Below are 20333 nucleotides of genomic sequence, written 5' to 3'. Positions count from 1 at the left end.
GAATATTCAAATAAAAGTTGTAATTTTAATTAAACTCTACTAAATCGAAAAGTTGGTACCATTCACCTAAAAAATCCATAAAATAAGCACAAAGCATATCCTACAAAATCTAAATTTCCTGCTCTAGCTGTCCATCAATCTTGGGATGAAAAGTGGCTCTAAGGTCAACCTAGGTATCTAACTCTTCTTTAAATATCATCCTAAGGATTGAAGTGATCTGAGTAACTTGGTCTTAAATAATAAATATGAGCACCCACCACATGAAGGTGAATGACCTCTCAATTATAGTTATGAGACAACTTCTCAGCACTATAGGAACTTTGAATAGAGAGAAAGTGTGCAATTTTTTTCAATCGATCCAGAATCACCCATATTCTATCAAGACCTTAAGAAGTGTAAGTAAAACTACCTACAAAGTCCATACTGATTCATTCTTATTTCCACTCAAGAATGGGTAGTCTTTCAAGCAATCCACTGGTTCTTAGATGTTCAACATTTACTTGCTGACAATATATGCTCCGATCTATAAACTCTTCTATATCTCATCGCTTACCACTCCACTAGTATTGTTTCCTCACATCTTTGTAGATCTTATTTATCATAGGATTAAAAGAATACTTGGAGCTATAAGCCTCTCAAAGAGTCAATTATATCACATATCCCACCAACAAAATATAGGTATGACCTCCATATCTTAGAACAACCTCTAAATCTAAAGTATCCCTCCTGAACTCACCTCTCAACACTTGAGCTGGAATGCTACAAAACATACAATTCTCAAACTGACAACCCCAAATTTTCTCCAATTAGGTAGATCAATCCTTATCATTATCAAGAATCATATTGGGGCAAAAAATGACAAGTAAAACTACTATATTAGCCAAGGACTATATAACCAAAGATAATAGCCACTCTAAGACATAAAATAAAGATAAATCTACACATACAGACTGTCCTCCAACTCAACACATCCACTACAAAATTTGCCTTTCAATAATGGTAAAGAATAAAGATATCGTAGTCCTTCAAAAACTTAATCAATCTATGTTGCCTTAAATTAATATCCTTTGGGTCATTATATATTAAAGACTATGATGGTTAGTGAATATCTTTCAAGTATCAGAGTTATCTTTTTAATTTTTTTGTTGTCTTTTAATCTTCTTGGTTACTTCCTTTGAAAGGACTGATAATTTCATAAACCCAAAATCTTAACAAAAGCTTCCCAACTTATTTTGTGTTATTTTATTATATTTGTTTAGTTGATTTTAAGTTTAATATCCGTACATAATTCTAGTCCTATGACATTTATAAAACATATAAGATCACCATAAGTCATATGACTATAATGATTTTTTCCCTCAAATCTATCGTTCAATTATGTTCTAACTTTTTCTTCAAATAATCTTGGTAAACCACTTATAAATTATTCTTTTAAATAATCATGATTACAATCTTTTCTAACCATGACTTTGGACCTGATAAATATGAAAATATTTCTAAACTTCTATCTTGAAAAAGTTGAGGTTCTCCTATAAAATGTTTACCAATACTACAAATTAAAGTGGAAGTGGTATCTTCTAAGACTTTACTGCCATCTATTTGTCCTATTGACTCAATCACAATAGCTTGAGTAATAGTTATAGAATTTAATATGCTTTGCCTATTATTATTTGTGAGGTAGTTATCCTAACAATATTTTATAGTACCTATAAATTCTGATATAATGATAGTTGTTTCTTATTTATCTATCATTTTGTTAATTTTATATGATATAATGACCATTCCCATCTAATGTAGTTTATTATGTATTTAATATTCTTATAATCCATCTATGTCACCACCCCAACTTAGGTTTTAGCCTCAAGTTGCATTTTCAAGTTTAAGTAGGGTATGGTTCAAAAGAGGGATAAAAAGAAGGTTTTACGACTTGTAATGTGTGTGCCAAAGAAAACACCAAAGGCTCAAAGTGGGTAACTAGGGAATACATTTATGCATGGGTAGGATTTTTAGGATAAACTGGTTTCTGAAACCACAGGGATGGCCTATGATCATATCTCCAACCAAATACAATTAAAACTAGCTTTGAAACACTAATGGGGCAAGTTCTAGATAACACAAGTATACAAGAGATAAAGACAATTTAGTCACCACACATGGCTTGAAAAATTTTCCAAGGTGGCTTAATTGCCCCTCCCATTAAAGACAAAATCGAAGTATCTATCAATATTCACAAGTCAAAAATTTGTTGAGCTACAATTAAGAGAGAAACTTTGTTATAAAGTTGCTCATGTCCATGATCTTTGGACTTGGATGAAGGGGCTCATTAGTTTTGCATTTGCACCATGCTCAATTTGCAAACTTACAGCTGGAACCATAGCTTTAGCCTCAAATTTTGGCTTAATATGGGAAAACTAACCATATGGCAACTCAGACTTCGCTAATCCTGCACATTGGTACCCCAAATTTATAATGCTATAGGTACTAAAACATCTCTTGTATTAATGACTTAGATGCCATGGGTACTCAGAATTCCCCTGCATCTATGGGTCAAAACACAGACACGATGCTTTACCCTTATGAATATCATTACTTAATCTATCATAAGGAAAGGCTCATTATGCATCATCATAATTAAAATAAAACTAAAGTAGAAATAAAAACTAAAAATAAAACTACATGATAATCCTTGAAAACGTGGGCATCATCAGAGTACCTAACTATGGAATCCCAAACCAAAAAAAATAGTATCTAGAATGTCATCAAAGCCATCACAAAATATCTCTACATATATCAAAATATAACAACTCCAAGGGTAGGCAGCCCCAACTAAAAGGCTTGCAGTGTCCCCACTACATAATAAATCAAAGAATAAACATAGGGATAATTTACCTCCCTAAAATTGCATCAGCAACTGCTCTCTTCCGCTGACTCAACATCATCACCACCAACATCATCAGTTGACCAATCAGTAGGGGCCTTAGTATCATAGTACATCTTTGTTGAAGGTAGTCGATCATTGGATTTGAGAACGTTGAATATTCCCTTTACTCCTTTCCAAAGACTTCAGAATAATTTATTTCTGTTCTTCTTTCTTTTCACCATCTTCTGATACGACTCATTGAGTTCCTTATGTGAAACAAATAAGACTGAATCGGCTTTCTCCAAGCTGGAAACTGTAGCTCCTTGCTTCTTCTACTCCTCATGATATATCTCATAATATGACTAAGCTAAAGATGAATGGCGAGCAATAGAGGGCTCTCCCGATCCCTGAGGAAATCTAGACAATATCTCCCTAACCACCCGTATCTGACTTGAGATGTTCTCGAAAGGGTTGGCTGACGAAGGTCTACATGAGTTTATGTCCTCTTGGGTTGACTTACCTAAGTATACCTTTCTTTTATTTCCCAGACCAGGGGCACCCTCACCTCAAAATTTAAGTGAAAAGATATGGGGACCCAGGTGCACCCAGGTATCTATTGAAATTCCTCTACCTGCGCCCTCTGATATTTCTCTGTGATAAAAGAAGGGAAGAGACGATGTGTACGTCAAGGATTCTTGAAGTATCTCTACTCTGAGAGAACAATCTCACCCACATTCAGGATAATGCTACATAGGATACAAGACACCATCCGAGCTCACATGTCTATGACAATGGTCATATGATTACATAGCAAGAATCTGCTACAGATGATATTCAGGTAAATCCTAGCCACAGCTATGAAATCAATCATCAAAATGTCTCTCATAGTGGTAGCCCAAGGAACCTTTTTTTTAGGACATAGAATATTCTTCATCCATGTGTCTAGCTCATATGCTTTTTCATGGAACTGCTCCATGTCAACATCCGGGTTCCTACATACTTCATTGACCTACTCTACTCTAGAGTTCACTTGCTTCCCCCGTATTGTCATTATTGGGTTTATAAGAGAAACTATGCTGAGGTTTGTGTAGATCTCACGAACCCAATTCTCATTAGCATAGTAGGGGGCCGGGGAAAAGCACATCCACCTGGTCTTAGCGAGTCTAGCATGATACCCTAGGAACTTCTTTTCCACTTTTTCCAAGCTAATACCCCTCTCAAGGAGTAACTTTATCCTAGGAAAGTTAGCATAGTACTAGTTTTGGCATTGAGTAGCCATGAGCCCGGTGTTGTCAAAATCTCCCATTCTTGTGGTTTAGTGCCTATAAGAAATACTATTTAGATTATTATTAGTATTATCATAATTAAAGCATTCTAGATTAATAAGATAACTCAAGTGGTAGCATTTATAGAAGGTTTTGGGGTGAGAACTGGGTGTACAGAAATTTTGTTTCTCTATAGGCACTGCCCTTAGGTATGGAGATTGCGGAGTAGTGACTACGATCGCGGTGCCGCATTCACGGTCATCGGGACCATGATCGCAGTACATGAGACCATAGTCAATAGTTCTATAATTTCACCAAAATGCAGGACTTTTACCACAAGTTTATGTTCTAGTAGGAACATAAACATTATGATCAAGGAACTTAAGCCTAGATTGCATGATTAACGCCAAAACTTAAAGAAATTAACATTGAACACTATGGGGTATTGAATTAAATGGAATTTGTAACAGTAATTTCAACCATTTAAGGCCTAAATATTGATACTCAATACTTCCCCATTAGTGAGTACACAAACTACAATAGCTAACCACAACAATAATAATCAACAAACATAGATTTAGTATTGAAACTACTATTTCAGGCACTTCCCTAAACTACAAGTTCTAAGCATATAATTACTTTAAAAACAAGCGAATTGAGACAACATAAAAGGTTTGATGATGCAAATAGATTGAAATGACACTTGGATACTCTACATAATGCCTAAATTTTGAGAGAATTTGAAAGGAATTGAGAATCGGCGTGTGGAAAAAATGGTAGTTGGATGATCATTAAAACCAATTTGAATGCGATCGTGATCATAAATCCATGATCACGAGCATGCGTCCTTCACAATCACAGAGGAACGGGCCGCAGTCATGGTAACTGAGACCAAAATTAAGGTCTCCTAGACTTCTCTATTTAGTCCAAATATGCCAATTTCATAGTTCCCTTTTTAATTTTCAATTAAAATTCCTCATAGCACTACCTTTTATGGATTATGCATGAAAAAATACCAAAATGAAATCTACTCTATCTTGCATAAAATAAAAGGATACGGGCCACTTTTAGTGGCTTGATAGAGTGCCTCCGATCGAGTGCTTAGTTTAACTTCTTAGCATGATGCATCCTTAACTTCATTCATGATGCATTAAGCGATAAGGATAGAAGATTCAAATCATCAAATATGAAACTTGGAAGATGCAAGTAAATGATTAGGGAGCTTCTATCTCTCCCTTTTGAAGACTTGAAACTTTTACCCAACTTCATATCACTATTCCTATTTGACTTCTTAGGTAAAGGTATGCACATCAATATGCCACTATTTACATATCAGAGGTTGAGTTCCTTGATCACGGATGGTGGGGATTTCATGTGCTCTTTCGGAATGTCAAATCTTAAATCGTAGGAATGGTCCTCCTTCTCCCCACAATCCATCATTTTCCTAGGTGGATAGATCTTTATTACATCCTCTAAGCACAATGTTAAAAAGTGGTTTGAGTAAGGTCTATCCCTAAGTTTTAGAATTGTTTCCACATTAGCAACTCCATGCTAAAATGAACTAGAGTCATCATAAGAGAGTGACTTTGATTCTTCTTTAGAATCTAGTACCATTCCTTTTATTTTTGCATTTTCTTCCTCATTTAATTCGGTTGATTGGGCAATCACCTAGGATTCTTCACTACCATGATCATCATCATATCTTAGTTTTTCATCATGATTAGACTTCTCTTGGGAAATAGGAAAGGTAATGGTATTTTCAAGTTTTATATACATGACCACTTCCTCCATCTTCACAATCTCCATTCTAAATGTCACATTAGATTAGCGTATGTCTTGCATATTCTCCCCCGTTGTAGTTATCTAATCCAAAATAGTTTGATGAATTGCTATAAAACTATTGGACCCAATATGTTTCTCTTCCTCCTACTGCTTATAACACCTATCAAACTCATAAGAAGAATAAGCAACGCGATTGGCATAATAAGGGAAGTGGCATTTGAGAAATCACTCCAATGTCCATCTCGACCATCACACAAAGAACAAGAATACTCCCAATAGGATCGATATGGTTTTCTCATCTACCTCTGGGGAGCATATATGCAATCTCTTCCAAAGTGTGGTCCATCATAATATATGGACATGGATTATCAAGATAGGACTTCCAAATACATAAATCATATTTGTCGGAAGATGACAGAGAACAGTAAGCAAAAACAAAAATTACCTAATACGAGACACAAAAGAAAATCATGAACAAATATATACAAGTTTTAATTCAAACAAGTAAGTTAGAATTCCAAACTAATTTAATATGCCAAAATATTCCCCGACAATGGCTACATTTTTTATAACGCTCAAATTACACGTCAATTAAAGTGCAAGGTGGTAGTCATCAATATATTTACCAAACATTGGAGTTGGGGTCGAATCCAATAGGAACAATGTTAGTGGCGACTAAATTAGTTTTAAATGATAAATACTAGTTAAATTCAAACTAATAGTATAAAAAGATAAAAATGGGGGGTTTGAGAGGTATTACATTTAATATTTATTTTTGGTTTTTTACGAGTACAAATTCGGGGCTAATAATAATTATAGTCTAAGCACTTAGGCACGTATCTTGGTATTATGTTTTCCTAGGGGCAACATATGCACGAGTGTATTATAATTTGATGCCAATTCTAAGTGTTGTTGATGTGGTAGGCTAGGTTAGAAATCCTTGAGGGTAGTTTGTTATCAAAACCCCAAGGGTGTCACTCATTGACCCTTTCGAGACCTTATGAGTTCTTCAATTGAAACAACCTAATACCTCAATTAAACACCCTTATTTCTAGGATGTTGCTCTATGTATAGACAACTTCACAATTACCATTATGTCTAGTATAGTGAAAATTAGTAAATTATGTTCATAAATTGTCTATTATTGCTTTGGTTCATACATCATTCTTTCAATTATGATTTGGATCTCTAAATTTCACCCAAACCCCTCTCTTCAAGGATGGATTGAGCTTTCAAGAGATTGGGATTTTCATCCATCAAACCCATTTTGGTATTTGGGGCTTTCACCCATAAATCTCAATCAATTTACTCAAACACTAGTAGAATCAAACATCACAAACTAGTAAATCCACAGACAAATCACATCCCACACTTATTTACACCTTATTCAAGCATATTCCTAGACAAAAAACTAGCTACTCATAAGATGAATAAGTAAAGATTTTATCCAAAATCTACATTGAGTTTCTTTGAGAAAATCTAAGTGAATGTCACTTCAAACTATGATATCCAACAAATCTTCAGTGCGAGTTCACTAATTCTTCGCTTGGAAGTGACTCCAAAATATTCTTCACCCAAAATTTATAAAATATTATCTTCTCTAAGAATGAAGGCTACAAACCCTAAAATAATGTCTCCAAATTAAGGAAGGTATAATATGATATATAATAGGTTTTGAGTTTTCTTTTTGTCCAATTCAGGATTCGCCACATGCATTTCTCTTTCTACCTCTAGGCAGTAAGTTTTCTGCTAGGTCGCAATTGTGTAGGCTTTGCTATAACCGCGTTACCACGACCACGATTGGCTCCTGTGATCATTTTTTATTGAACTGCTTGATTGACCATGGTTGCGGTCCTCAGAATGCAACTGTGGTAACTGAGGCCATTTCTACTCTAGGTCTTCAGCAATACTTTCTTGCTTTCTTTTGATAATTTTCAGTCACAATCCACATCTTTTTATCTCACTAACTTTGTGCCTACAAAATATAGATATTTGTGCATTTAATAACAATTATGTATCATTAATTCATTCAAAACATAGTAGAGTGCATAAATGTTGAGTGGAAATAAGTGGTAAAACTACCACTCATCAATATCCCTAAAGAGTTATACAAGCATGAAGAGCACAAAGAGTATTATGTATTTCAAAGGTTCAAGTCTCAGATTGAAGACATTTTGGAGCTTTTTCAAAGCCTTGTCCAAATGGATAAAGAAACAGGAGTTCTAATATCTCATTTGTGCCTCTTATTAAGGGCAAACTGGACTTTATACACTACATTCCAACACTCAAGAGGCACCCCATTTATATCCATCAGTGACGACATTTGAGTCATTATCTTTTATTAGTATAAATAGACACCTTAGCTCTTGTTACTTCTGAATTGTAGTATTCTTCTTCTCTTATAGAGAAATCCAAAGTTAGGGTTAATACTAAGTGATGGATTTCACTTGGGTTGACAAATTGACAAGAAAGGTGGGTGTTTGAGGTGTGTGAATTCCTTTGTGTCCACCTAAGAATGAGGTGTAACAAACATTGGTGATTTGTGTTTAAGTTTTTAATATATACTTTAGTGCTTCTCATGAATTTTGGTTAATGCCTCATTACCTATCCTTTTTTTTCCTTTGAATCTTCTATTTGTGTTCTTCTCCATCTCCCTTTCTTTAGTTGCTGATTTTTGCTTCTTTAGTTGCTGATTTCGATTATAACTTTGTTTTAGTTTTCATTTGGTATCAAGAGACTTGATTAGGGTTGTTCCCACAACTCTAATCCTTGGTTTTAGTGTTTTTATTAAAATAAATGTCAACAAAAAAGAGTCAAATCCAAAGAAAAATCACAAAAAGGTAGATTTCATGGTGTTTATTGCAGATCCGTAGGTTCCAAGCTAGATATAAATTATTTTATTGTGTTTTGTTGGTTTCAAGTGATAGATCCCTTTTCTCTAGCATATAGGGAGTCTAGATCTACATTTGGAATAAGGTTTGGTTGATTTTGAACTTGAACCTCAATGTCTATGGCATTTTGAAGCTTTGAAGGACTAGATCCGTTAAGGTTTTGTGATTGTGATGTCATTTAAGGTTGATTTGTTGTTATTTGAGTTCACCTTGGCCTAAGAAACCTAGATTAAAAATAAAATTGGATATTACGCCTCATTTGATTAGAGGTCAAACTTTAGTCAACTCTTAAATATTCATCTTGTTCTTTAAATCATATTAAAGAAGAATATTCAAAGAGTGTGTTTCATAAAAAAGGGGTGGAAAGAGAGTTTAGTTGGTGTTTGTGAAAGAACATTCCTTTGAATATTCATTTTCATCCAAAATAAGGAAGAGACAAGGGGCCCAATCAAGTACAAAACAAGTACAAATCCAAGCACAAGGGGGGACCAATCTTTTTGAATTCAAATTGGAGAGTGAAAGAGGCTCCAAACTTGTTGTTTTTCCCTCTGAAAGCATTTTTATCTTCATCCCTAAGGTGTTAGGCCGATACTTGAAGAATTCGGGAGTTTAAAATATGAAAATCAAGTTAAAATTTTAAAATCAAGTTCCTAAGTAGTTTTCTTAGTTTCTAATTTTTTGTTCTAGTTTCCTGTGTATTAAATTCTATCACTAGTAAACTAGTAAGTACAAACTAGGTTGGTAATTAGTCTATACTCCATTTTATTTCTTGTCTTTGGTTTTTATGTGCTTTTCTCATTTATTAGTTGTAGTAACTTGGTGGTTCAAGTACTTACATCATTATTATTTAATTCATAGAAAACAAAAATAGATTCAGGACCAAAGTAGATTCATCACTCATTCACTTGCCAAGTACATCCCAAGATTTCAACACTTCTCAGACAGAGTATGAGGTAAGAACTGAGTGTGAGAGCGGTGAGACGTTTAATAATAACTTGTTTAGTAGATTTTTCTTTTTTCTTTAGGTAAACTTAACCATGGAACCCGAAGGTTCACAATCCCAAACTTTGGATAGTAATATTCTTGGAACAATCAAGGTCGGAATTGAGGCTCTTGGCCTTAAGGTAGACATGGTGCAAACCGAAATGACATCCTTGAAGGGTGAAGTGTCAACTATTAGTGGAAAGCTTCATTGTGTGTAAAGTAGGAGGAAATCACGACCTTCTACACCTAATCCCTACATGTGTATTTAAGTGTTCAAGCCAACAACTCCTCAATGACCATTACCCCTGAAATATTACATCAATTGCTATGTCCCACACGACCCCTATAAAACACCACCCGAACTCCATCTCACTCCCAAATCCAAAACTCCACCAGTCCATTACCTCTTCAAAACACCCAAGTCCAACAAGAGGGGCTTGGAAACTAAATACATAACAAATATCTGAATACCTCACCACAAAACCAAGTTCCAAATCCCTTTGAAGAAAGACCTCAGCCTCCACAAAGACCAATCCCTCAAGTCACAGTACCAAATAACCAAAGACCATATCTACCTCCCCAAAGCCCCAAATCTATACCCAACCTTTTTCTATTGAATACTATAGTAGTAGGGAGCAAAAAGGTTATGATGTTCCTAATGATGACTATTGTTTTGAGAAAAAAATAAGGGGAAAACATGATCAAAAATGGAATTATAGAAGAAATCAAGGGAAAGAAGGAATACAATGAAATCGAGAGGTGGGCATCAATCTAATCAAGGTTGGTATTCCAATTTAAAAAGGTGAGAGTGATTTGAAAGTGTATTTAGCTTGGGAGTCTTCTTGTGAAAAGCTCTTTCAAGTGAATAACTTTTCTGAAGAGAAGAAAAGTTGCTATGCTATTTCTCACTTCTTGATGCATCAAAATACACTATGAAATCATCTGGAAGAGCTAATACTGGAGCTAAGGTGAGTCATCTTCAACTCCTAAAAACTCTTCTCGCAAGGATCTGACCACTGAAACTTGACTTTCTTCTGAGTGAATCTGGACATAGGGGATGTACTAGAAGAAAATCCCTCCATAAACCATCTGTAATAGCCAGTCAAACCCAAGAAACTCCTAATATCTGATGGAGAGGTAGGACGAGGCCAGTGTTTTACCACTTTGATCTTTTGAGGATCCACTAGAAATGATATGACTAAAGAATGCTATTGACCTAAGCGAAAATTTTCACTTATTGAATTTGGTGAATAGCTGCTGATCTCTGAGAGTTTGAAGTACTGTTTTGAGATGGTCTACGTGATCACACTTACTGCGGCAATACACCAGAATATCATTTATAAAGACTATGATGAATATATCCAAATACTATTTGAACATATGGTTTATCAAGTCCATAAAATCTACTGGGGCATTGGTAAGACCAAATGACATGATTAGAAATTTGAAGTGACCATACCGAGTACAAAAAACTATTTTTGTAATATCACATTCTCTAACTCTGAGCTGATGATAGCCGGATCTAAGGTCTATCTTAGTAAAATAACTAGCACCCTGATGTTGGTCAAATAAGTCATCGATTCTGGGAAGAGGATACTTGTTCTTGACCATGACCTTATTGAGTTGACGGTAGTCAACAAACATCCTAAGAAAACCATCTTTATTGTGCATGAATAATATTGGAGTGCCCCATGGGGAAATGCTAGGCCTGATGAATCCCTTGTCTAAGAGATACTTCAATTGTTCTTTTAGTTCTCTAAGTTTTGTTGGTGCCATTCTATATGGTGGAATTGATATAGGTTGAGTATCTGGAGAAAGATCAATGCCGAAGTCTTTTTCCCTTTCTGGAGGAATTCCTAGAAGATATTCAGGAAAGACTTCTTAATATTCACCTACAACTGGAACTGATTCAAGGCTGGGAGTTTTGGAACTATTATTCTTAACTCAAACAAGATGATAGACACATCCTTTAGATATCTTTTTTTATGCCCTAAGGTAGGAAACAAACTGACCTCTGAATGCTAAAGTACTACCCTTCCACTCAAGGATGGGTTTATTTGGAAACTGAAACTAGGCTATTCTATTTCTCTAGTCGACTGTGGCATAGCAAGAATGAAGCCAATCTATGTCGAGAATGACATCAAAATCAGTCATCTCTAATTCGACTAAATCTATTGAAGTGACTTTCTGAAATATCATAATCGGACAGTTCCTATATACCCGCTAGGCTATGATGGTTTTACCCACTGGGGTAGAGACTGAAAAGGGCTCTGCTTGGATTTCAGGACTGATTTCGAAATCACCTACTATATATGGAGTAACAAAAGACAAAGAAGCTCCTGGATCTAGCAAAGAGCAAACATGAACTTAAAAGATCTGTAACATACCAGTAACTATATCTGGAGAATTTTCCTAATCTTGTTAGGACTGGAGAGCATAGAGATGATTCGGACGTTACCCACTAATAGCACTGGTTGTGGCACCCTACTGATTTAGGTGACCAGACTGAGTTGAGGAGTGGACATAACTCTGATAACCTGATTGAGGGTAGTCTCAGACTTTGTGGCCTGGCTTGTCAAAACTAAAATACACATTGCTACCGGCTCTGTAAGCACCCTTGTTTTTCTTAACACAAGTCTAATAAAGGGGATTAGTTTAGTCATTGCTAACACTACCCTGAGACCTAGAGCCTGGCACTCTATCTGTTACCCTCACTGAACTTAGGAACTTGAGCACTGGCTGAAAAAGGGGCTGGGACTGATGGCTTAGGATGAAATTAGGAACAGTTTCCTCCTTTTGATTTAGGCCAAGCAAAGTTGAAACTACCTTTCTTTGCTCTCTTATTCTATTTCTCCCTCTGCTTAATCTTCTATTTCTTTATCTACTGAGCATGAGTCATAAGCCTGGCTAAAGTCATGTCACTATTCAGCATGGCAGATCTGCACTTATTTTCTATGCTATCATTTCCCCTTGAAGCGAACATACTCATCTTGGCTCTGTTGTTTACAACCACATGAGGGGTATAGCTAGAAAATTGAGTAAACATAAGAGAATACTCTTTCACCATCATATTACCCTACCTGAGGTTGATAAATTCTAGCACCTTTGCCTCTCTAAGCTCTTGGGGAAAGAATCTTTCTAAGAATGTAGTGACAAAATCCTCCCACTCTATAGAACCTGCATCATCTGACCTGTCTGGCTTCCACTGTTTGAATCAAGTATGATCCATATCCTGCAACTAATATGTAGCTAGCTTAGTACTCTCAACAGTAGTCACCCCCTTGATGTCTGTCACCTTCTGAACCTAATCAATGAATTCTTGAGGGTCCTCATCTACCTTAGATCAGACGAAGTATGGAGGATTCAGTCAGGTGACATCTCGAATCCTAGCTACTGACTGAGCAAGAGTAGTGAATGCGGCCCTAAACTCTGCATGAGAAACATGATCACCCAAACGGAGGGCTAACTGATTTTTGTTTCTTTTTTTAGGTGGCATGTTCTATAGAAGAAATGGGAAAATATATTAGACTAATAGATTGACATGAAATTATCCTCACTGGCATGACATAAATACCGAAAGAAGGGAGACTATTCCTAAAACATCTTGTAGCCTCTTGCACATAAATGTGGAACGCAACACACCCATGTATAAGACCCTAATAGATGAGGCTTTCAGACTTCCTTGTACTCTATTGAACCTTAGGCTCTGATACCAAGTTTGTAATACCCCAAATCTGGTACCCAGAATACTACATAGTGCTCATGACCCTGGAGGACCACAAGCTAACCCATGACTGATAATTTTACCTATATATTGTATAAAATACTTTATAATGTGGAAACATGAACTGAAACGCCATAAGGTTCAATACTGAACATGATCTGAATGATATAACATCTTTGTGGGGTAATAGAATACCCAAAATAGTACTGACTATACTAAAGTCTGAAACATTAGTCTAGAAAACCTCTAACTAATTGAACTGTCTGAGTGAGGAGTTGATGGGACATGTCCCTAAGCAACTCCAACTAATAAACTAATTAATAAGATAATAGGGAAATAGTCATGTCCTTAAAAGATATGGACTCACTTCTAACTCTGTCTGCAAATATATGGAATCTACTGTTGCTCTGGAGCTTGTGTCTCTGAACCTATTGTATAAGACACCATAGTGCAAACGCGTTAGTACTTTGAATATACTGGTATGCATGTGAGGTAGGCTAAATGCATAGGGTTCATATGCATGGACAATAATAATAACTGACTAACTATCATAAGCATGAGAATACATGCATGAGACATAACAACAGACACTAATATTATGATAACTTTATTATTGAATTTGAATATAACTAATAACATGAGTGACTATATCTAACAGTCCTAAATCTGATGGAACTATCGGAGTTCCGTACTATATCTAAGTTGACTGTATCTGGCAGTCCTGAAATTTAAAGAACTATCTGAGTTCTATTACTGAGACTGATTGACTGTATCTGACAGTCTTGATTTTGTAACATGAAATTGTGGGAAGTAGTTATCTAACCGACAAGCCCTTGATATGCCATTATGCTGAGTTGGGGTCCAATCTATAACCCTAATTAAAAGGGTGTCAATACCGCACCACTAGTAAGGACAATCTGTAGGAGACCCTCATCTGATAGTGTCCCCTATACGAGAATGGTGGGATCTTTATCTGACAGTGCTTATCTTAAATGTAACGATGAATTCTAAGAATAACACCCTTATCTGATAGGGTGTGTTTGCATCACTGGGTTCACTCCATGCTAATTCCTACTCCCATCTGAATAGAATCTAAACACGATTTCCTGAACTGAACATGGGTTGAGTTACTAAATTCCTTTGACTAACGGAATACTACTGATATCTGACAACTAATTGAGTTCATAAGATCATAGAGATTTCCTAATTCATAAGACTATCTGAAGTCTAAGGATCATAGCTTGACTGAGAGTATCGTGAAAACATAACATGAATCTAGGCACACAACTAATATTTTGGGTACGAGTACCCCCAGGACTTGATGGAAGGAAACTAACTAAGCATAACTTACTTGAATATATAACTAATATCATAATCCATAATACATTTATAGAAGCATTACATCGAAACATATGATAGGCATAGCTTGTACATACATAGGTATTTCATGGTATCATGCTAGTTAGTCACTTTTCCTTCATAAAGGCATTTAATCAAACATATTGTAGGAATGGTACATGTAAACATCATTGTACAATAATTAAACATCATGGTTCAATTCTAATTTCATTATTCAAGGGTTTAGTCATAGGTTTGCATGAATCTATATCTATAATAATTTAACTCACATAGAATTTATCACCCACCATGGAGTAGAATTCAATTTCTCATCATCCATATGAACAGGAGCAGCCCAATCATGAAATTCATAAGAAAATCCATAAACTTGAATTTAGAAAAGGGGTTTGTGGGTTTCATGGACGATGAACACTATGCATACCTTAGTTCATGATTTCATGAAGATTGATGGTGAAACCTTCTTGAATTTGAATCCCCAATAGAAACCCTAGCTTTTTCATGAGACAAACTTCAGAGAAACTAGTATATTTTGGATGAAAAATGGCTAAATCACATGTTGAAGGGCATAAATAGGGGTGGAAAGTTGACCCTTTTAACCCTGGATACGTCATTTAATTTCAGTAAGAATTTCCAAAATTGGACCCTTGGTACGATGCGGTGCTATCATGCCGTGTCATTTGATTTTAATAATTGAAATATTAAGGGATGTCGCAATGTGGGGCCATCGCGTTTCCACTTCCTTTGTGACTAGAAACTTTAGCACGACGCAGGGGAAATCGCGCTGAGACACTAGAGAACAGACAATTCTGAATTTAGGCCCTAGTGCAAGCGCCACAATCGCAGACCCCTACTAGAATTTCCTAATGCCATTTCCTCTTGTGTTATGGTGCGCCACTAACTAATATGGTGCTATTTTATGATGGGAACTTAAAATAATCATAACTTCTGACCCGAATATCGGATTTGGACGAATCTTATATCGGTGGAAAGCTTATTGAATTTCCCATATGACAACAAGTAGAAATATTGAAAATTCCTCATAGGATAACCATCATTCAATTTAGAAGCTAATACTAGAAATTCTCAAGATGAAATTATCTAGGAAAAATTATGGGGTATTACAGTTACTCTTCAGCTTGTATTTGCCCGTGGCATGGTACTGACACCTTTCCAATTGGGGTTATAGATTGGAACCCTATTAGTTAAGATTGGAGCATGTCAGTTAGATGATTACCTCCCACAGTTTCAGTTTTAGTCTCATTCTTAAGAATAGAACTTACTTTAGTTATACATAATCAGGACTGTCAGATACATTCACTCAGTTATCAGTAATTCAAATTATCAAGGATCTCAGATTATCAGTATATTTAGTTATCAGTTATCACATTCAGTTCCAGTATACACAGTATGTTCAGTAGTTACAGATCCTTCATGTATGCAAATCCAGCTCTTTCATATCATTTAGTCAGTTAATATTCATGCATATTAACCTTTACATTTAACCTTACCTCATCTAGCATACCAGTACATTCCCATTTACTAACATATACTTTTTTGCACTATGATGTTTCATATCATAGGTTCGATCGCTCAGGTTCCTGACCGTAGTTATCCAGATTTAGCCAGTAGTAACAGATTTAACAGTGAGTCCTCATCTATCGAGGATATACTTTTATTTCAGTACTTCATCTTAGCAGTATTATAGTAGATGGATTTAGTTGGAGGATTATCCCATTAACTCCACTTTCAGACAGTTTTAGTTAGGGGATTTTCAAACTAAATTTTCAAACAGTATTTCAGATTCAGATATTATATTTTATCAGTATTTAAGATGTTTTGAACCTTATGGTATTTTAGCCTATTTTTCTACATTAATTTCAGTATTATTGTTAAGTGCTTACAACAGATATCATTCATGGGTTAACTTGTGGTCCTTCAGGGTTACAAGCACCGTGTAGCGACTAGGAGGTAGTCTTGGGTCATTATATAAGGAGTCTTAATAAGTCCTAACGACCCAATCATAACATAATGTGAAAGTAAGTGGCAAAGATTTTATCTGAGTACAAATGTCTCAGTATGAGTCGTAAGGACTTGTAACAAGTCTTTGGGTGTAAATCATAGGATGTCTATTATTTACCCAAATGGGTTCTGTGTTGATATGACTGTACCCTATGAGTCGTAGGGTTGCATTACGCGTTTCACTAGTTGAGTCATAGGGTTAACAATATATGGGTTTCCTGGGAAGTTCCTTGGATACTACTCATGGTGAAGAGTCATAACAAAACTATACAAGTCATATAGTGACCCATAGTCATTAAAGACTAAATTTTAGTTTTTAATTTAAGGGCATTTTGGATAATTCCCTTCTTTCCCAGTTAAAACCTCATGTCCATAAAGAACTTAAGGGGGTTATATTTCATCCATAACATACTCAAACATTTCCTAAGCTCTCTACAATTCTCTCTAAAAGCCATATTAATGATTATAAACCAAAATACAATAGCGAAAAACACACAAAAAGGAGTAAAACATGATGGAATAAGAGATAAACACATAAATGATATAAGGGATTGAAAGATAGATAGATAGACACAAATGATAAGAAAAAGGAAAACCGAAAGATGTATCAAATCCAACAACCTTTCTTAATATTACCATGAGCATCTAACTTTTACGTAGACCTCAAGGGAATTGGATTCTCGAGCAACCAATATTTCTAAACAAGGTATCAACACAAGCTGATCAAAGCTTGCCTCACACTCTTTAAGGAGCATTAATTCATCATTTATTAAAATCTCCTTCATGAAATGTCTAAGTAATCTATTTATAGTATTTGCCATTTCATAGATAGACTATTACAAAAATAACCCAAAAGTGACTATTTTGGAAATAACCCACAAGTGCTCTCTTTACTCCTTATGTCATACATTTCCTCAGCTCCAAGATATCTTCCAAATATGACATTATTTAATATTAAGCTCAAAGGTGGGCCTCTAACCATATTCTTTGATCCTTATGGTGACCATGTCTTGGACCACTTTATGTTGGACTCGAGTTGAGTAATCAAAAATGTTGACGACTATTTGACTTGTATCATCTTCCTCTTCTTGAAAAGTATTCAACCTCAAATCTAAACCTGGAAAAACCAAAAGAAGGACATATAAATACAATATCCTCATGGAATGAGGTTTAGAGTTAGCACAATCAATCATAGTGTTATGGCAAGATTGTACATACTTAAGATATAACCAAGAATCAAAATTGATCAACTAAGGGTGTATAACCCCACAAAGTAAGAGCTACTTGGTCATTCAAGAGATTTGGACAAATGGGTATGATAAAGGAACCATGGTAATCAATCAACCGCTCATGATGACTCATATGGATTCAGGTCTAAATAAGCTCATAATCCCTCTTTAGTACTCGTGTTTGTAGGACACTCTTACCTTACACAACTATGGCATCTCAAGTAGATTAGAAATATCCAAGAAAGACCTTTTGTCTTAGGGATGAGTTCCAACAACCTTACCTGTAGTTGGATTGTCTTATTTCTAAAGCAGCAAGTGGTAAGGAGAAGAACCACCATATTTCAAATTATCACCGAGATCAAATCGGTAGAGTGGCCGTGGACATATGTCTAGTTAACATATATTTCCGCCAATATTACTACCTATAGAATTATTTATACCCTTTATACTAGCAGGATCATCAATAATGGAAATTAAAGGGTCACTCTTATTCAATCGACTAATATTTTCAATATTACTATTCACTTAAGGTCCTATAACACTTCACAAAAATCCTCAAGTGGTGGGTTAGGTTCACACAAAAGTTGGTCCTTATGAATTCTCTAAGATAATGTATTATCACTCATCACAATGGCTTCAACACTAGGTGAACACAAATCGATCCTACTTGAAGAGTCAATTTTGTCATTATTAGGATCAACTAGTGTATCCATATTCTCTAGTTGTACATTATCATCATAAAGTAATGAGAAATTAGGGTCAGCTAAAGATAAGCTATTATTTACACTTAGTTGGCTACTATCCTTATTCACTAGAGTGCAAGAATTAGCTCAGTTACGTTGAATTTCATTTGATGTATTTCTACTCAAGGGATCTTGAAAATTGAGTGGATTGGGAAGGGTGGATTTAGGAAAGCTTGGATTCTTTATCATGTTATCTAACTTCTTTGAAAGATAGTTTTCCATGCCTTCTATTCTTCCTTAAAGGGATCCTAATTGGCTATCCATCGCATTGAACTTCTCCATCATGGAAACTAACATAGCATTTATGGTGTTATTACCCATGGTGTGTGATGTTTAACATTCTTGATCCATTTTACCTATTAAGAAATACTAAAAAAAAAGTTAAAGGTTAGGAAATCAACCTCACAAGCTCTAAAGTTCACACCTTTGTTTTTCACTCAATTGGCGTCACAAGTGTTGATAGCTCATTTGTACTCCAATGAGATTGCTTGGTACTAATTGAGGCTTGAGGTTAGAATATATCCTTGTTTGAAATGACTCAAGGAAAAATATGGGCATACTTTAGTCAAGAACTATCAATGAATTCAAAAAGAATGCTTGAAAATAAACTTGGATGATTAAAAAGGACTCAAGAAGTAGTCGATCAATGTAGTAGATAAATTACTAGTGGATGAGTAGTTTCTGATTCAAAGAACTTATTTAAGAAACAATAAATTGAAACTAAGAATCAAACATTGAGAAATTGAGATTTGAATGTGTTGATATGTGTTTTAGATCTTGAATTGATGTTGGAGAAGTGTTGGTATGCGTATGGGGTGCGTTTGAGGCTGTTTTGTGTTCAGAAGAGGTGATCTGCATTTGGAGATTCTTTGGGATCTTCTCCAAATGGTGTGGAGCACCTTGGTCATAGATGAGAAGCTTTGGATACTTTTTTGAGGTTCTGCATCACCTTGAACGCACCTCAAGGGCCTTTCAAAGGCAGATAATCCAAAAAATAGCTTGCATTGTACCACTTGTACTTCTAAATAGCCCCTCCTTTTGTCCTCTCCTTGAAATATTATTTATGATCTTTAAAAAGGACTTGAGCCAAAACTTTTACACTTTTTATTACTCTTTTTAGGATCAAACAACCCATTATAGCTGAAAATTCTTCTTGAAGAAAACAATTTCTTCAAGAACACCAAGAATACCAAAATTTTCAACTTTTGCTTCTTAGCTCAAAATGAGTTAAAATCTTCACCGTAAGAAACTTTTTAACGTTCTAAACTAACTCCCATCTTCATTTTCCCAAATTCTCAATGAATTTGTCCAGATTTTTGTTTCTCTTCACTTCTTGAAGTTCAAGCTCTCAACAATGATATCTCACTCAATATGACTATGATTTGGCTCAAATTTAAAACCTAGACTCCTATAGTGTTAGAGAACACAAATATCATACTAGAAAGAAAACCAAAAACACAAAATCAAAAACATAAGT

Source organism: Capsicum annuum, chromosome 11 (genome assembly GCF_002878395.1).
Source record: "Capsicum annuum cultivar UCD-10X-F1 chromosome 11, UCD10Xv1.1, whole genome shotgun sequence".
Lineage (NCBI taxonomy): Eukaryota > Viridiplantae > Streptophyta > Magnoliopsida > Solanales > Solanaceae > Capsicum > Capsicum annuum.
Note: the sequence above shows the minus strand (reverse complement) of the source record.